The sequence below is a fragment of the Vicugna pacos genome, chromosome 7, assembly GCF_048564905.1.
Source record: "Vicugna pacos chromosome 7, VicPac4, whole genome shotgun sequence".
In the NCBI taxonomy this organism is placed as follows: Eukaryota; Metazoa; Chordata; class Mammalia; order Artiodactyla; family Camelidae; genus Vicugna; species Vicugna pacos.
Genome location: NC_132993.1, coordinates 37,907,045 through 37,924,227, shown reverse-complemented (window position 1 = coordinate 37,924,227; position 17,183 = coordinate 37,907,045). Strand labels below are relative to the sequence as shown.

At 40.7% G+C, this 17,183-nt stretch overlaps 1 long non-coding RNA gene across 5 annotated transcripts in view; it reads right to left on the bottom strand.

Annotated features, from left to right (window-relative positions):
* Window positions 1-731: 731 nt before the first annotated feature.
* LOC140697383 (uncharacterized) overlaps window positions 732-17,183 on the bottom strand; it is a 187,657-nt gene continuing 171,205 nt past the window's right edge. For all 5 annotated transcript variants that reach the window (XR_012074356.1, XR_012074355.1, XR_012074359.1 and 2 more), the window contains 2 exons: window positions 5,597-5,677; window positions 732-2,297 (listed from right to left, as the gene is read on the bottom strand). This is a non-coding gene — a long non-coding RNA (uncharacterized lncRNA). The remainder of the gene's footprint in view (window positions 2,298-5,596; window positions 5,678-17,183) is intronic.

The window sequence follows — 17,183 nt, the reverse complement described above, 5'->3', positions numbered from 1 at the left end:
TTATAAGTATTCCAACCATCCTCCTTTCTCTCAATCTCTGCTATCAAAGCCCCAAATTTCTTCAGCTATTTCTAAGAATTAAATTATACACAGCTCATTCAGGCTTGAGGTTCCTTCTACTGGGAATAGCAATAGAGAAAATGCTCTAGAACAAAACTTTCTAAATATTATCTATCTCAAAAGAGTGAAAAGACAGCTGGAGAAAACCTGCTCTGTAGGAAACTGTTTTGAAAGGTAATTAGGATTTGTTCATCAACTTACTAATATTTCTCTAATGACCTTATAACTCTAACAGGTCTCTGATGTTCAGTTCTATTGCATCAAAAAGGAGCCAAATGAAAGAATATGAAAAGGAATATATGTATGTATATGCATGACTAGGACATTGTGCTGTACACCAGAAATGGACACGTTGTAACTGACTGCACTTCAATTTAAAAAAATTTTAAAAAGGAAAAGGAGCCAAGTAAGTACATGCTATGCAAATCATAGTGCATGCAAACTCTTTACATGTTCAGTCACCAATTTATCTATTAGTATTATGAAAAAAGGGGTAAATATTTATAAGGAAAATAAATGCTAAATGTAGGGAAAAAAAAATCCTTGAAGAAAACAGCCCAGGAATTCCTAAATTCTACTAAGGGGGTGGCGGCCACAGGAAAATAGATACAAAGTTCTAGAGTTGAGAAACCACAGACAGAGGTCTACAGTTAGAGACAAAGGCAATGCAATGTCTGCTCAACATTTATTATTGCTCATCTTCACATTTATCATCAAAGGTAATCTTCCTAATGACAGCGAAAGGGAAATGCTGTTACTCCAGTATCACTGATGAGGAAATGCGGGAACGTCAGGGTGAGACCTCACAAGTCGGTACAACTGTCAGCGGCAGGATGGAGTGAGATTCCGTGCATGGCTTGCTTCATTTCACGGTTTATCCTCTTTCTGTTAAACTGTTCTGTGTAGTACAGAAAGGAAGCCTGGCTACCACAGACCACTGCTGACTCCAGAATGCTGTTGTTCACGTGTAGGAAAACCTCTGGAAACAGGCACAAGGCTCTGAGGGGAAAGTGTGCCTGGAGGGGGAGGATGGCTACCCTGGGCTCATCCCACGAGGAGATGGGAACACATCGGAGTGGTTTTTACACATTTTCGGGACTCGAGTAAAACAACTTTAGACTGTGGGGCAGAAAGAAATGGGTCGGGGGTAGAGGACATTTTTTTCCCTCAGTTCTTAATGTTTTAATTTGGAGAAAAATTCTTTTTTTTAATTTATTATGAAAAAGAAAGGTCCCTTAGGACCACATTGTGACTTTTTTTTCTATTTTGTCAGATAAGTAGAACTCTACATTTTTTTTTCACTCTCCTTTTCTTTATGTCAACAGAAAACTAAAGCTGTTTAGTCAAAGTATTTGAGGTCTTTCCATCAGTTCCTCCAAATCTTACCATTTGTTGATAGGAAATACCTTCCCCTAAAGCTCAAGTCTTCTCTTTTACAAAGGCCTGAGTGAGAAACAGTAATAAAAAAGACAACACTTCCCGTTGCACTAGGTTTGAGGCAATCAGTCACAGGCTTGCCGCAGTGTCCTCTGAACTCTATCTGGGCTTTGGTTCCTAAAACTAGCTTCTATCTCCAAAGTTCTTTAGGGGGAAAAAAAAAAGCAATGGATAAATGAAACCTTTTGCAAAATGTTACCAGTTTTAAGTGATGGCACTAAGCTCAGGTCTTCACATCTGTTGTCTCATTTAATCCTTAAGACAACTTATTGTCTCCTTTTATTAGAAAGAGACATTGAGAAATAGAGGTGGCAGTTAGCTTGCCCGAGGTCAAGGCCTCCTGAGAGGTCGAGCCAGCTTTCCCTAACCTGTGCACTTGGGCAGTGCAAGGATTTTAGAGCCACAACACTTGGGTTCAAATTCTGGTTCCATGAGCTGTGTGATCTTGGGCACATTTCTTAATCTCTCTGTGCCTCAATGTCTTCATCGCCAAAACGGAAGACAGTAATAGAGACAGTAAGTCACAGGGATGTCATGAGGATTAAATGACATAATACAGTTAAAGTTCTTAGATCTGCCATCCTTATCTGGTGTGCCAGGGAGCCTTCAGGGCACCACGATGAACACATAGAAGGTTGTTGGGATACTTAAAATTCTCAAGGGAAATGCAGTGATGTCTGACGTCTGTCAGACATTGAGTGAAAATGCTAGTTCAGAGTAGCTCACGGTTTCAACATGCGATCACACTGCATTCCTTTTGATGATGGAATATCTTCACAAAGCTGGGTTTTCAATTAACCCTGTGGGGAAAAAAAGAGGCAAGTACCACCTGAAAATCAATGTGGAGCAGAGACTGAAGGTGGCAGGGTCTAATCTGATCCCTACATTTGAGAAGTTGTGTAGCACCCAAAAGGCACCCCCATCCAATTATAAGTAATTGTGTTATTTTTTAAATGAAATGAAAGTATTTTCTTTTAATGCATGGATGTCATTTTTTTTCAAATGGCTACTTAAGCTGTCAGGACATAGATATATATTAAGTTGTTGAGACCTAACTACTTAGTAAATGGATATGATGTGTATTTCTTTCTGCCCAGATGTGCCATGAAAAAAAAATTATCATCATGATGAATGCCATGGAATGAGAACGTTTGGCAGCTTCTGGCTTGGAGCAATTCCCGGCGAGTAGTCACGCCATGTATGTCAGCTGTTTTCATCAACCCCCACACTGTATGGAGTCTCATACTAAGTTCTGCCAGTCCCGTGTGACTAATATAGCTAACATTTGTGTCTGCAAACTGCCTAAACAGAGTGGGAGAAAGAAAGGGACCAGTATTTACAGCTAAAGACGTAAAGCTGGGGATGATTTGTCCCAGATCACTCAGCTCACCCCTGTGGTGCTGAAACCTCCACAGAGAGCAATTGTTTCTCTGAATCAGGCTGTTTCTTCAGCAAAAAAAAAAAAAAAAAAAAAAAAAAAAAGACACAGAAGAAGAAAAAAGTGTGTTACAACAGATGAAATTCTTGTTCCCCATCCCATCCCCTGGGGACGGGGGGAGTTGAGCCTCTTCTTTCATTTAATTATCAATTCATTTGAAAATGTGTGATTTAACAATTTTAATGAGAGTCACTCTGCTGATTAGGAAGACACATTGCCAGAATTAATTTTCCTCTCTGACTAATTGGAAAGGCTTAAAGTAAGCTCCCAACACAGAACTCTAGGATTCAAATCCCCATCTGTTACTTTTTACCTCCGGGAGATTCGTGCCCCACAGAGATGGGAGCCTTCTGCTGTCTTTTAGGAACCACGAGACCTAGCCTGGGATGCCAACTAAGGGGCAACAGCTTGGCCATTTTAGTCCAAGGACCCAGTAATTCTGTTATTTTTAAGAAGCAAGGGAAAACACGAATAAAAAATTTCACTTGACGCAGATAACTGTTCTAGAGAAAGAGCCTTTTCACTGATTGTTTCTAGAAGCTTCCTCGAGGGGTTTGTGTTTTCTTATTTGTTTGTTTATATTACTGTTTATGTTTCGCCTTCAACATTTGGGAAATTGGTTTACCTTTAATGTTTTCATAGCTTCCCTGGGGTCATCCCCAGGGAACGCTTCAGTTTATACCTGCAGCAAATGGCATATCCGCTACTTCAAGCAGCGGGTAAGGGGTTCCACAAAGGTGCTTTGAAAAGACAAGGTTATGGGCAACTTTCAAGATCCAGCTTTACACCTTCAAACCTCTGCACTCATTCATCCATCCATCCCCGCACTAGGTACCTGCAAAGGACACCTTCTGACACACAGTTTCTGTCCACAGACTCAGTGCTGAAGTGCCTTCACCTGTTACTTGAAACTTCTTCCTTGCCCTCACCTCACCTCCTTATGACTTCATTTCTCAGACCCTTAATTATGGCTGTGCTCACTGATGGGGACCATTGCCTCCCTGGCTATGAATGGTTTTCCTCTCGTGAGTCAAAGGTAGTGCTGGACTTTTCATCACAGTGTCACTCTTGCAAACCATTTTAGAACAAGCCATTCTTAGGGTTAAAGCCAATGTCAAGGATTTTTATTCCATGGCACCTACAGTATTATCTATGATCATTTTTATTATTATCAACATAATCTATTTGCTTATTAGTCCCATCACTGGAATCTTGTTTTCTGGTTGGTATAAGGAGAGACTTCCAGAATTGCTGCAGGAATTAAATGACATGCTGAATATAAATCACTTAGCCCAAACTAGCAGGCTCACAATTGTACCTTTGTTATCATGAGAAGTGGTACCACCTCTTCACCCAAAGTAGACAAGGGGAAACTTGGAGTTTTCAGTAGCCAGAAAGTACCCCCACACATGTAGGCACTCTTATCACTGGACCTGTGACCATGTTACATTACATGGCAAAAGAGATTTCACAAGTGTCATTAAGGTTATGGACTTTAAAACAGGGAGATTACCCTGCATTTTCCAGGAGGGCCTATCCAATCACATGATGGCTTGTAAGCAGTGAGAAACTCCAGCTGGAGTCAGAAAGATGTGTGGGAAAGATCTGAAACATAAGAGGGCCTTAACATGCCATTACTGAACAGACCACATGGAAAATATGAGAATAAACTCAGGTAGCTTCTGGGAGCAAAGATCTCACCCCAGCTAACAGCCAGCAAGGGAATAGGGACCTCAGTCCCACAACCACAAGGAAGTGGATTCATCCAGCAGCCTGAATGAGCTGGCATGCAGATTTATCCCCCGAGCCTCCAGACAAGGAACAAAGCTCTTCCCACACCCTGATTCCAGCCTTGGTAGACTCAAAGCTGAGGGCCCAGCTGAGCCACTCTGTGTCCAAACTGCCAACCTACGCAACTATAAGGTAATACGTTGGTGGTGTTTTAAGCCACTAAATGTGTAGTCATTTGTCATGGCTGCAATAGAAAACTCATACAGAACCTGCATCCTGGATCAGGTTGAGGACAGAAAGTGACTTCCAAGGAAGTACAGAATTAAAGTCATCACCTAGTGTTCCCCCTGAGAGCGTGGTGGGCAGGGCAGCACCCAACAGCATCAGCCACAGGGAAGTGTCAGGGGACAAGGCTCAAAGCCAGAGGGACTCAGACAACAACTCTACTCTTAAAGGTGCTGATGGCTTCAGCCAGAAGAACTGTGAGACCTCTGGTACCAGGGATGAAGCAGAGAGAAATGGGGAGGTGGCATGCCAGCTGGTAGGACCCAGCCAATGGTCAACATTTTGTGCAGTAGTGGCCAGGGAAGCATACGTTGCTGCTCAGAATAATAAGGTTAATTAGCAAGGATTGGTATGGCGTGCCCATAGTGTCACAAATAAACAAATCAGACTGGTTTTCTGTATTTCTTGCCCCTGCGTGTATTTGTGGGGCTCCTTATTTAGCACTTTGCTAGGCGGATCCTCTACTCCATGATGCCTACATAAAGGGATAGAACACCATTGTCTCAGAGAAGGTAACTTCAAGATCTGAGACTTCAGACACATCCAGGTCTGGTTTCAATATCAAAGCTCACATATCTCCCATAAAGTTTACCGTTTCCCTTCATCCCAATATGTGATTTATGACAAAGCTCTCTCTGTACCTACCCTTTCCTCCAGCCCACAGTCTGACAGCATCATAAATTTAATGTTGTTATTTTCTTTTATAAGGAACAACATCACCAGTACCTATTGGAAAGAAAAAAAAAAAGCATCCATGATCTGGCTCCTGCCCATCACGATTCTGCTCTTGGAAAGCCATGGTGAATCATGGCTTCATCCTTCCTGCATTCTGTTTTCTATCAGAAATGTAATTCTTTCTTCCTTGTCTAACTGATTTCGACTCATTCTTCAGAATTTAACTCAAGGAATTTCCTTCTGAAATCCTTTCCTCACCATGACCCATTCATTTATTCCACACATATTGTGAAAGTTACTCAAAATTTTCCAGGTGTTAGGAATATAGGGGTGAGCAAAAATGAAATAATCTCTACCTTCATGAAGCTTATATCTAGTGATGAATCAAACATTAACCAAATCACATATAATTACAGGTTGTGACGAGACTGCTGTGGCAGGACGATGATGTACCAATAATTTAATAAAGAAATTACCCTGTGCCTTTTGGGGGCTGAAACTGACTTATTAAGAAAAAAATATATAAAGGTAATTTATCCGTCTCCTCCCACGGAAAGCTATTCAGGCTTTATGTGTCGTAGTTCAGGGCACCCATGCCCTGGAGATGGAGATGCTGAGTGGGGATGAGGTCCAGGCCTCTGTTCTGGAAGGTCTACTGTGGAATAGAAACATAATAAAGTATCATTTCATACCGCTTCAAAACCCATTGTATTTGACACTTATAGCACATCTCAGCTGGACTAGCCACATTCCAAGTGCTGGTAGACACATGTTGTGAGTGGTTACCACACTGAGACACAGTGGACGTCAACACAGCAGAGGTATTAGGACGGGTTTTTCAAAGTGGGGTTTGGAGAGGCGAAGCTGGTGCTAGAAGACAAAGGAGTTTCAAAGACAGTCCCCAAATGGAAGTTGGAGTTGAGTTCATGAAGAGTGGTACAGGGGAGGAGGAGCTTCATGTGCTTCTGGGTAACAGAAACTAAGATCCTTTTTAACATTATTTTTCCTGCAGTAGGAAGACTTCCAGCTGAGATGGGTGAGTGGCAACTCTGGCTATCCACACGAGACCCCCAGGCCTTGATATCCTGGCAAAGACCCTGGTGAGCAAACTTTTGGATGGTAAAGAAGCATAACTGTAGTCGTTCACGGAGCAGTAGTTGACGGCAGACAAACCTCAACATCGGCATCACTCAGCAGAAGGGGCCAAGCTGACAACACAGATCAAGGAAACAGTCTGTCCCCCATCTCCATCTAAATGAACTCTTTTTCTTGGCGACTGGGGCTCCTGAGCTGTGTAATATGTTCTTTAGAAAAATAAGAGAGATGAGATTTTTTTTTTTTTACACTCTAGAGGTGTCGGAGCAATTCATCCCCCAGTAGACATATAGAAAAAACTCACGTTGCTTTGAGAAAGTCAGAATGTAACTTAATGCAGATTATATGTAAGAGAAGACCTCCTTGAGCAAGTGGCATGTACCTGGAGACCTGAGGGATGAGGAGGAGGCAGCCATGAGAAGAGGTGGGCAAGGAAATGTGCTTCTGACAGAGAAGATAGCATGTACAAACGCCTTGAGGTAGAAAGAGGTTTGTATGCTCCAGAAGCTGCCAGACACCCAATGAAGATAAGTAAGAGGGAAACAGTTCAAGATGAACTGGAGTGTTGGAGAGAAACCAGATCATATATGCATATAGGATTTGTTAAGAGTTTGAAATTTATGCAACATGCATTGGGAAGGCGTAAGCATTGAGAGGATCAGATTTATGTGGAAAATGTTCATTCACTCTGGCTACTATGAATGATTGAGATTTGGGAAAGAGTAAAAGCAGGGAGACTGACAGTCAAGACAATCCGAACAAGACAATGGGAAGGAAATGCTATAGGTATGATGTTTGTGTGCCTCCCAAATTCATTTGTTGAAGTCCTGACCCCCAATGTCATGGTGTTAGGAGGTAATGCATTTGGGTGGTAATTAGGTCATGTGAGCGGAGCCCTCACAAACGGGATTAGTGACTCTAGAAGAAGAGATACGAGACAGCTTGCCTTTCTCTTTCTACTCTCCAGCAAATGAAGATGCAATGAGCAGACAGCCATCCACAAACCAGGAACTGGGCTCCTACCAGACACTGTAGGCCAGCACCTTGATCTTGGACTTCCCAGCCTTGAGAACTGTTAATAATAAACGTCTGTTGTTTAAGCTACCCCGTCTACAGTAATTTGTTATAGCAGCCTGAACTGACTAACACAGGAAAATTCTGAGATCCGTTTTGAAGGTGAAATCAGCAGGACCTGGTGATGTATTGGATGTGGGGGTTAGGAAACAGAGGGTGCCAACAGTGACTCACAGATTTGTGGCTTAAACCACTTTGCTACTTTATGAAAATTGAGAATCCAAGAGAAGGAGCAGGTATAGGGCAGATTAAGAGTCTGGTGTCCTGTTTTTGTGCTTCCATGGTACCCAGTGCGTGCTCTCCTCAATGGCTTATTTGTGCTACATACCTAAGGGTTTCTTGACTTCATATCTTTTTATCTTTGACTTTGTATCTTCAGTGATTATGCAGTATGATATCTAGCATATAATGAACACACATTTGTTTAATTATATCCCATTTTCTTCTTGCTTTGTGAGATAAAAACCCCATTCTCACATGACATACAACATCCTGCATGAGCTGACCTCCAGCAACCTGTTCAGCCTCATTTCTTGCCACACCTCTTCACACACACCCGGTGCTTCAGCCTCATTGACCCTCTCCCACCCTCAATGCACCAGGCTCCATCACAATGTCTTAACACAAAGTTCTGTTCATCTGTTTGCCCTTTCTCACTTCCTTCATAAACCTTCTCAAAGATCACTCCTCTTCAAAGATTTTTTCAGCAAATCCAGGTTGGACTCCCCACAGAATCCAACAACACTCTTTATGCTTCGATCAGCACATCACTCTTTATGCTTCAATATCAATTTGCAAGTTACTCTGCATTAAAGTGTAAGCTCCTTAAAATCAGGGGCTGTGACTCGCTCATCTCTCAAATACTGGTACCTTGCATTAGACTCAGCAGATGTTTATTGAACAAATGGATAAACGATATAGTTAGAAGGGGAAATTATTTCTGATGAACAATAAAAAAAAAGTCAGAAGTCAAAAGGAAACAACTTAATGTTCTGGTAGCCAAATGGAGAGTGTCAGGAAGGCAGTGCTGACTCCGGGAGAGAATTTGGAAACAATGAACACATCTACGCATGCATTTACCTTTTGACTCAAGAATCCCACCTCAAGATCTAGCCTGAAAAGAAATCTCCAAAAATATGAAAAAGTACATGCATTTGGTTATTAATTGTGGCATTCCCTACATAACAGAAGTCTATCAATGAAGGATGTTGATCACCCACACAATAGACTATAATGCGACTCTTACAGAGAAATGTGATCTCTGTGACCTGATACAGATGGTTTCCACAAAGCAGTGTTTATAGCATGCTATTTTCTGTGTAAGAAGAAAGAGGAATTAATATATCAATGCTTTTAGCAAACAAGAATTAAGTATATGTCTATGTTTGCAAAATGAAACACAGAACCGATGAACCAGAAACTTAAGAAAACAGATATCTCTGGGAGTCATATGATAATAACTTTTCTTACAGTTTTGACCTTCAGACCATGTGAATGACTTACATGTATTCCCAACATAAAATTAAATGAGAAAGGAAAAAAGAACAAATTACAAAACTGAACATGAGTGGAAATAATTTAAATATATCTACATGGAATTTTCAGAATGTGAAAATGTCATGGGAAAATAATGGAAACTTAGTTTTAAAGACAGTAAGAGACTTTACAGTCAAGTACAATATGCCAACTTTGAATGAATTCTGGCTAAAAACAAACAGTCACAAAAGATTAGGGACAACTGAATAAATCTAAATATACTGAATATTAGATAACATTAGGAAACTGTTAGTTTCTTGCATGTGATAATGTAGCTAAGTTGAGGACTATCCCACATTGAGGAGGTGTGTGTAGATTTATTTAGGAGTGGGGGATCATAACTGTAACTTACTTTCAAATGGTTCGGCAAAAACAACATATATATTTATTTACATTAGAAATACATATATGAGAAAGGAGTGCAAATGTGATAAAATATGAGTAATTTTTAACCTAGTTGTAATTGCACTATGCTTTCAAATTTTCTCCATGGCTGAAATTTTTTTTATCATAATGCATTAGGGGAAAATAAAGGATTTAGGATACAGTATTAAAGTCGATGGCATTAAAGTTTACATAAAGTTCAAAGTAACCAAGATCTAAGAAAAGATTTAGCACAAAGGTGGTGATGGTGACTGGAGACATTATACTGTCAGGATAGAAGTCAGAGTAGAGAGGACTGGGAAAGGAAGAAGGCAGTCGGAGAAGCGCACTCACTCCGGAAGAGCTGGAAGCCAGAAAGGAGGAAATGAGTTGAGTGGCTAAATCAAGTACCGGATCATTGATTTTTAATAGAAAAGATAATATCACAGTAATTAAAGGAGCTTGGAAAGAGATCGTCATAACACACCATCCCTCATTCTGCACTCGTGTTTATTAATACTGCCATACTTGCTATTTTATAGTCAAGTTTCACTACATAGTATGTCAAGTATTTTCTGTATTCAGAATGGCTTCATGTTTCATTATGCTTTATGTACCGTCATTCATTCAACTACTACCCTATTAAACATTTAGGTTTCTCCCTCCTTTCTTTTTTCCTAAAATGAGTGGTACTGCAATGCATAGGTCTGTGTATATTCTCCTCCTAATAGACTATTTCTTTGGTACCAGTGAACAGGAATAAAACAACTGGAGCAGAATGTGTCTTATCACGCCACCTCCCAAAGTGTTGCTGTCAACAATGAACATGTCTGTCTGTTTGACGTCACCATCTCAGACGCCACGAGTAATCAATGGTAAGCTTGGGCAGGTAGGTAACCCTCCCTGAGTCTCTGTTTTCTCATTTGCATAGGTTTGTAAAAGACAAGCACAGAGACTCTCGGTCTCATCTGTAAAACTGGCCGTGTAGAAGATTGCGTCTTGTCTAAATATGTAACATTACATCTTATTTATGGTAAGTGCTCAGTAAATGTCCTTATCAATCCCAATGCCCCCTTGAAAAGACCAAAGAAAACTCAAGTCTCAAGGAGGGAGAAACAAAGAGGTGCCACATCCTCTGGGCAGAATCATCCATGAACCTCTAAAGTAGATGAGCGGGCACTAAGATAAAGCCCAACCAACTGATGAATAAATAGATAAGAAAGGACAGCATGTCCCAGAAGTAAATGGAGTGTGTCGCCAGCAAAACTCATTAAACTATCTCTGTCTCAGAGAAATGGGGGCTGAAGGCCAGCTCAAATTGCAGCAGTTGGAAGAGTGGGAGGAAAGTTTTAACCTCATTAGTGACTTCGGGAAATGCACTGGCTGCCGTGGAGCCCTGAGCTCTGGGATCTGAGTCACTACCGAGCCGTATCTGCCCAGGCAGTGTGCTAATTAAGTAGCACAGAGGCTCAACCACAGACAGTACTGGTCACAGGCAGTGCCGCATTTAGAGAAGATGGGTAGGCTCACAGTGAACACAGGTAGGGAGACACTTCAGAGATTATATAGGGAAGGTAATTTTTCTACCTCTGGTGAGACAGGAGCCAGAAAGTCCCCTGAATATTCTTAAAGATGCCAGCCTGCAGGGTAGGAAGAGATACTCTGGCGTCCCTTAGGGAATTTCCCTCCACCAAGAACTGAGGGTATAACCTCCCTACTCGCCCCGGAAACACTTGAGATAGTCTCACCGATAAAGCTGAGGAGTAATCTCGCTGTCAGCTTAATGTCAGCATATTTGGACTTTCTGTGTTTTGAAAGTCTAACTTTTTAGCTTGACTACAGAACCCCAATAACAAGAAGGGGACACTAGCTTTACATCTAGCAGAGGAAGTGCACCAGAATTGGTCTTGTTCTAGCTGGGGTTCCGGATCCATGTGGGGGGACCTGGGAAGAGGTCGGGTGTGGAAACTGAAGGAACTGAGCTCCGAGAACCCAGGATGAGGCCCAGTTGGTGGATCTCGGTTCTCAGGAGATATGAGAGTCCTCTCCTCATTCAGGCCTCAGGAGCTGATCATGGGGCAGGGCCACTTTGCAGTATGTACCACATGGCAGTGGAAAGTTTACAGGCAAACTCTTCCCGTGGGTGTGGAAACCACACTGATCCCTTAGCCGACCTCAAAACACCTAGGTGTTCTCAGACAGTACAAAGGAAGCCACCCAAAAGAGATATTCAGTGTTGTGGGCTTGAAAATTATTTGGAAAAATATGTAAACCTCAATAGTAAAATTCACTGACATCCAACAGTAGCTCCTTCCAGACACATCATGGATTCTGGTACAGAGTCATAGGCGCTAAAGGTGAGGCAGTCCAGGGAGCAAATATTAAGAAGTCAAATGCATGAGCGATCTGAGCGTGTGGGATAGTTGGCCTAAGTGCTTACTTGGTGTGCTCCCAACACCACTTAGAGCAGGGAAGTAGCCCCAGATAACTTTTGTCTGCACCTGCACAGGCGGGAAAGAAGCCAAGCAGGGATGTGCTCTGCAGCCTGCAAACACCTCCCACTTAAACCCATTCCAACCCATTCCTGCACGTCACAGGCGATCCGACCTCTTTCTTCGCAGAGTAAAACAGACATACCACAAACATTGCCTTCTTTTGTCTGGAACAACATATCTGAACAGTTATCTAAAAGTTTCTGGCTGAATCCTTCTCAGCCACTAACACAGAAACTAAATAGATATACATCTCTCAGTTAAGGATGAGTAGAGAAAAGGCTGCAAATCTAAAAATCATCCAATGGTTCCAAACAAAGAGATCGTTCTGAGAAATCAGAATAAGTGCTTTCCACTATAGAGAAAGTCAAAGAAAAGTATGTTAGCAACTTTTATTTATATTTTCAAAAAGATTCAAGAGAAACTTGTATCTTATGAGAAGTTACAAATCTGGGATAAGGAAAAATTATCTTCAGATGATCAACATAATTAGGGTGAATATGTAATGGAGGCTGTGACTGATAAAATATGCGTTTTTTAAAAAATTGGACTCCATTAATTGAACGAGAGGCTTAAGAAATTTTCTCCGAACAAGGAAAAAAGGAAATTAACATGGTGAATATACTCAAAATAGACACAGTTGAAAGGACCAGGAGATTTCATTCACCTACAACAGGATTTGGAGAAGGAAAATATAAAAGAGACAGAAGTAGAGCAATAATCAGAAAAATTAGAAGAAAATTACCTGAGATGTAGAGAAGCTTCAACTTTCAGATTAAAAAAGTCTCACTTACTGAGTATTTGGCAAAATGAATGTAGAGACCCAACAGCCAAACTTAATTGAAATTCTGTTTTCAAGGGAGCCTGAGAAATGTGGTTTGCATGATCACTTTCAGCGTTACCAAGGATAAGGACAGGGAATAGATCTTAGAACAAATGGGAAAACTAGCACAGATTTATTCCATAAACAAAGTATAATTTATTATTAGGAAGTCTCTTAAGGCAATTTATCATATAAATAGATCATCAAATAAAAACCATAAAAAAGATGCAGAAATGACACTTGAAAAATATCAATAAAAGGATTAAAAACAACCATACTTCAGTTAAATACTAAATACAGTCCCATTAAAGTTCAGAATGATAAAAGACTGTTCAGTATAATTGAATTATTCAGTATTGTTTTGGATATTTTGACCAAAACAATAAGATCTTTTCCCCTACCAGAAAGCAAAAGAAAAAAGAAAAGACAACATTGAGAGCTATAAATTTTAGAAAAGAGAACACAAAACTACCATTATTTTCACACATTGTTATTATACACATATATTTGTCCCTTAAAATTTAATTTGAGAAATAATTTTTTTTCTTAAATCAATTGGAAGGAAAAAAAACATGCTACACCTGGCATGCACTAACAAGTAGATCACATGGTTATATTAAAAGAAAAGCTGGCATGTAGAAGGACTCATAAAATGTTAGTTATTATTGGCATCATCTCCCTCATTATTACTCACTTTGGGTAGGTATTTTAAATGTTTTAACCTGTATTGAGGGAAACTGGGCCAAATCTGGTTTGAAATAAAGCCATAAAGTCAAGGTTAGACTAAAAGGCAAAGATGTTTACTGTAGCTTTGTTCATAATGGCAGGAGATTGAAGCACTGCAAGTGTTAAGTAATGAAGCAATATTAAATATATTACGGCATATGCATAAAATGGAAAAGGTTTCAGCAGTTGAGTCATTGTCAGCCAGGGTCCAGTCAAGGACTTTATAGGTGACAGAAGAACTGAACCGAGAAGGCGAAGGGGATGATGAGGCAACACAGAGTTCAGCAACACGGGGAAGACACTACACCTGGACTGACAATGGGAAGGAAGTGGTGTCACCGGATCCAGAAGTTGAGACCTTCCTAAGGGAGAGAGGCTTCCAGTGGGAACCAAAGCAAGAGAATCTGGGAGAATCTGGGGCCAGAGGAAGGGGCTGCCCTACTCTTGCTGCGGGTGAAAAAAGAGACTTATCGCTGTCAGAAATAACACTCAACGCAAAGAGGAAGGTGGAGAAATACACTGGCTTTTCCTTTCCAAGCTTCCACCAGTTCCTCACTTTAGTGAACCTACCTGGAAATTAGAGGATACCATTTGCGATAACGTAATTCCCTGCAATTCAGAACAGAGTAGGAAAACAGAAAATGAATCTAAGAGGAAATGGGCAATAAGCCAACGTAACTATTCTGTGATACTATGGATGGGGAAAACATTTTATTCTTGATATATTTTAAGCAAATAAGCAAGTTATAAACATTTATATATTTCCAAATAGGCACATAAATACACACACAAATACTTAAGCACACAGAAAAACATCTAGAGAATCTAGAGAACACACACACAGATATTAATGTTAGTATCATCTGAATGATACTATTTTTGGCTTATCTGTATAGTCTATTCTAAAATAAATATATAATACTAATGACAAAATGATAAAAGGATAAATGTGTTTCTGTGTTTAAGAAAAGAGCAATTAGATTGTTTTCCTTGAATATTGGATATAAAGATGAGCTATCTTTATATCCTTAATGTGAGAGCCTTTATGTTAGAGGAAAAAAGAGCTTACATTCGTCTACCAGCATGAAATACAAAGCTGCATCCACTGATGCTGACCATCAGACAAACTGTTCAGTGTTATTACTTCTGCTTGCCCTTTTCTACTCCCACATATAATTAAAATAATAAAGTATCTTACATCTGATTCCTTTTTCTCTCTTTCGACAGTGCATTATGAATCACCTCCTTTGAGAACTCCTTTCACATTTGTTTCTTTTATTATCATGTCAACCTCTATAATTCAGGTAGTTCTATGATGGTTCTCATAGTTAATAACATTTATTTTATTAACATGTATGCTCTGTCCCTTAGATTTTAATGTCGTTTCTTGTCCCTCTCCTTTACCTACCCATCCGTATTATTTGAATAGTATTAGACTGTAGATCTTGCTTGGGAGGATAATTCTGAACCAGCCTGAAATAGTAAACTGAGAACCCCTTACTTCTCCATTAAAACCCAGTTATCCTTCTAGGTTTGTCTGAGTCAGTATCCAGTCAGAAGGTAGCCATCATCGTATCAATTATTTTTACAAAAAATTTAATGCAAAGTATAGTTCGTTAGGTTTTGAAGAACTGAAAATGTAAATAAGGGACAGAAGTATTATAGAGGTTGTAACTGTAAGAACGAGCATCTATCCCCAGTGTTGGGAGGACAAGAGAAGGAACTGGGGATGCTTAAGAGGAGGGGTCCCAAGGACCTAGGATGGATGTCCTCCTCTGAGAGGGTACAGGCTTGTAGAAGGCATCAGAAGAGCCGGGACTCAAACCTCTGAGCAGGTGGCCCTGGTCTGCCAGCACTTCTACCCCTGAGGGGGATCCCACGAGGCTGGGCCTACAACAACCTGGAAAACTACTGCTCCTAGAACTCCCTGCCACTGCCAGGGTGAACATCCATTGCTATGGTGTTGCTAAGATGAACAAGAAACGGACCTGAAGAAGCAGGGCCCTTCTCTCTCTTCCAGGCAGCCACCCTCCCTCTAGCTCCCTCTACTGGCAGAGGTAACAGTGAGCCAGCTGACAAAACAGATAAGGGATTTGCAGAGACCCAGTTCCGAGTTGAGTCAAGGGAAGTGTTACCAAGCTGAGAGACGTTAGCAAAAGTCCTCCCACTCAGCTCCTGTCCAGAGTGTTTGCAAATAATAGGACTCTATGCCTATTTCTGAGAGTGAAAAGGAGTACTGGGGACCGAAGCTGAGTGAAATCAGCTTGGAATAAAACCTGTGGGAGTTGTTTACCCTGATTAGTGAAATAGCGAGACAGAACCACCTTCCCCCGACTCCGCCAGTGCTCAAGAGGAACAAGCTTTGAATTTCCTGATGCTGAAAGGTCCTTATACCTCGTTGTTATATTTATTTGACTCTCTGAAGTTCCTGATACTCTTTTAAATCTCGTTTCCTGTTCTTAATGCCCATTGAACCAGATACTAATTTTGAGTTTCTGAATTTTGACCCTGAAAGAAGGTACAAAGTCTATTCACCCTCTGGCCTTCTAAATGATATCCCCTCCCTTCCCCAGCAATACAGTGGCCCATCTTACTATACCCTTGCATCCTGCATTCCCACAGACCTGAGTCGGTCTTAGAGAGCCTATTTAGCCATGCATTCATCCATTCATTAATTCAACAAGTGTTTGCTTGGAACTTTCTGTGTCGGACATTTTTTGAGACACTGGAGATACGGCAATGAACAAAGCAGACCAAATCTCTGCTGGAACTTACATTCTAGTGGGGGTGGGGGGTAAGGGAGAAAAGCAGGAGCAAGGCAGATAAAGCATAAATACAGGATAGAAGCTCGGGGAATAGTAAGTCCTGTAGAGAGTAAGACGGCAGTCTGGGAAGATACAGAGTAGCGGGGTTTAGAGAATGATCAAAACAGTCTTTGAAAAAATAACAATTGGACAGAGATCAGAATGATCAGAATGATCCAGCCCTGAAGCCAGGAGGCTGATGATACTGACAGTAACACATTTCTCAAAGCTATTACTGCAACCATTGTTCTAACAGCACTTAAAGTATCTGTGGCCTGGTCTTCCTGGCAATGCATTTTAAATGTTGATCAAGCACCGTTTCCACTTCAAAAAGCCTTATGTAGACAAAGAAAACACAACTACAACTATTTCTTTCTTTTAAAGCTTACACGATATAAATTGTTTCTTTGTTGAAATTTTCTTGGCAGGAGCTTCTTAGAAGCCAAGTGGATCATCTAGCTCCAAAACGTACATACATTCTCTTTCTCTTACATTCTGGATCTGATTAGAGACCTTATTCACCATCTGGCTGAGTTGGGAGAATCCCAAAAAACTGGAGTTATGAATTGGAAAAGATAAGTATCTTTCTATATGCATCCTCTGTTATTATATTAGCATAGTGAGTGCATGATCTGTACGATTTC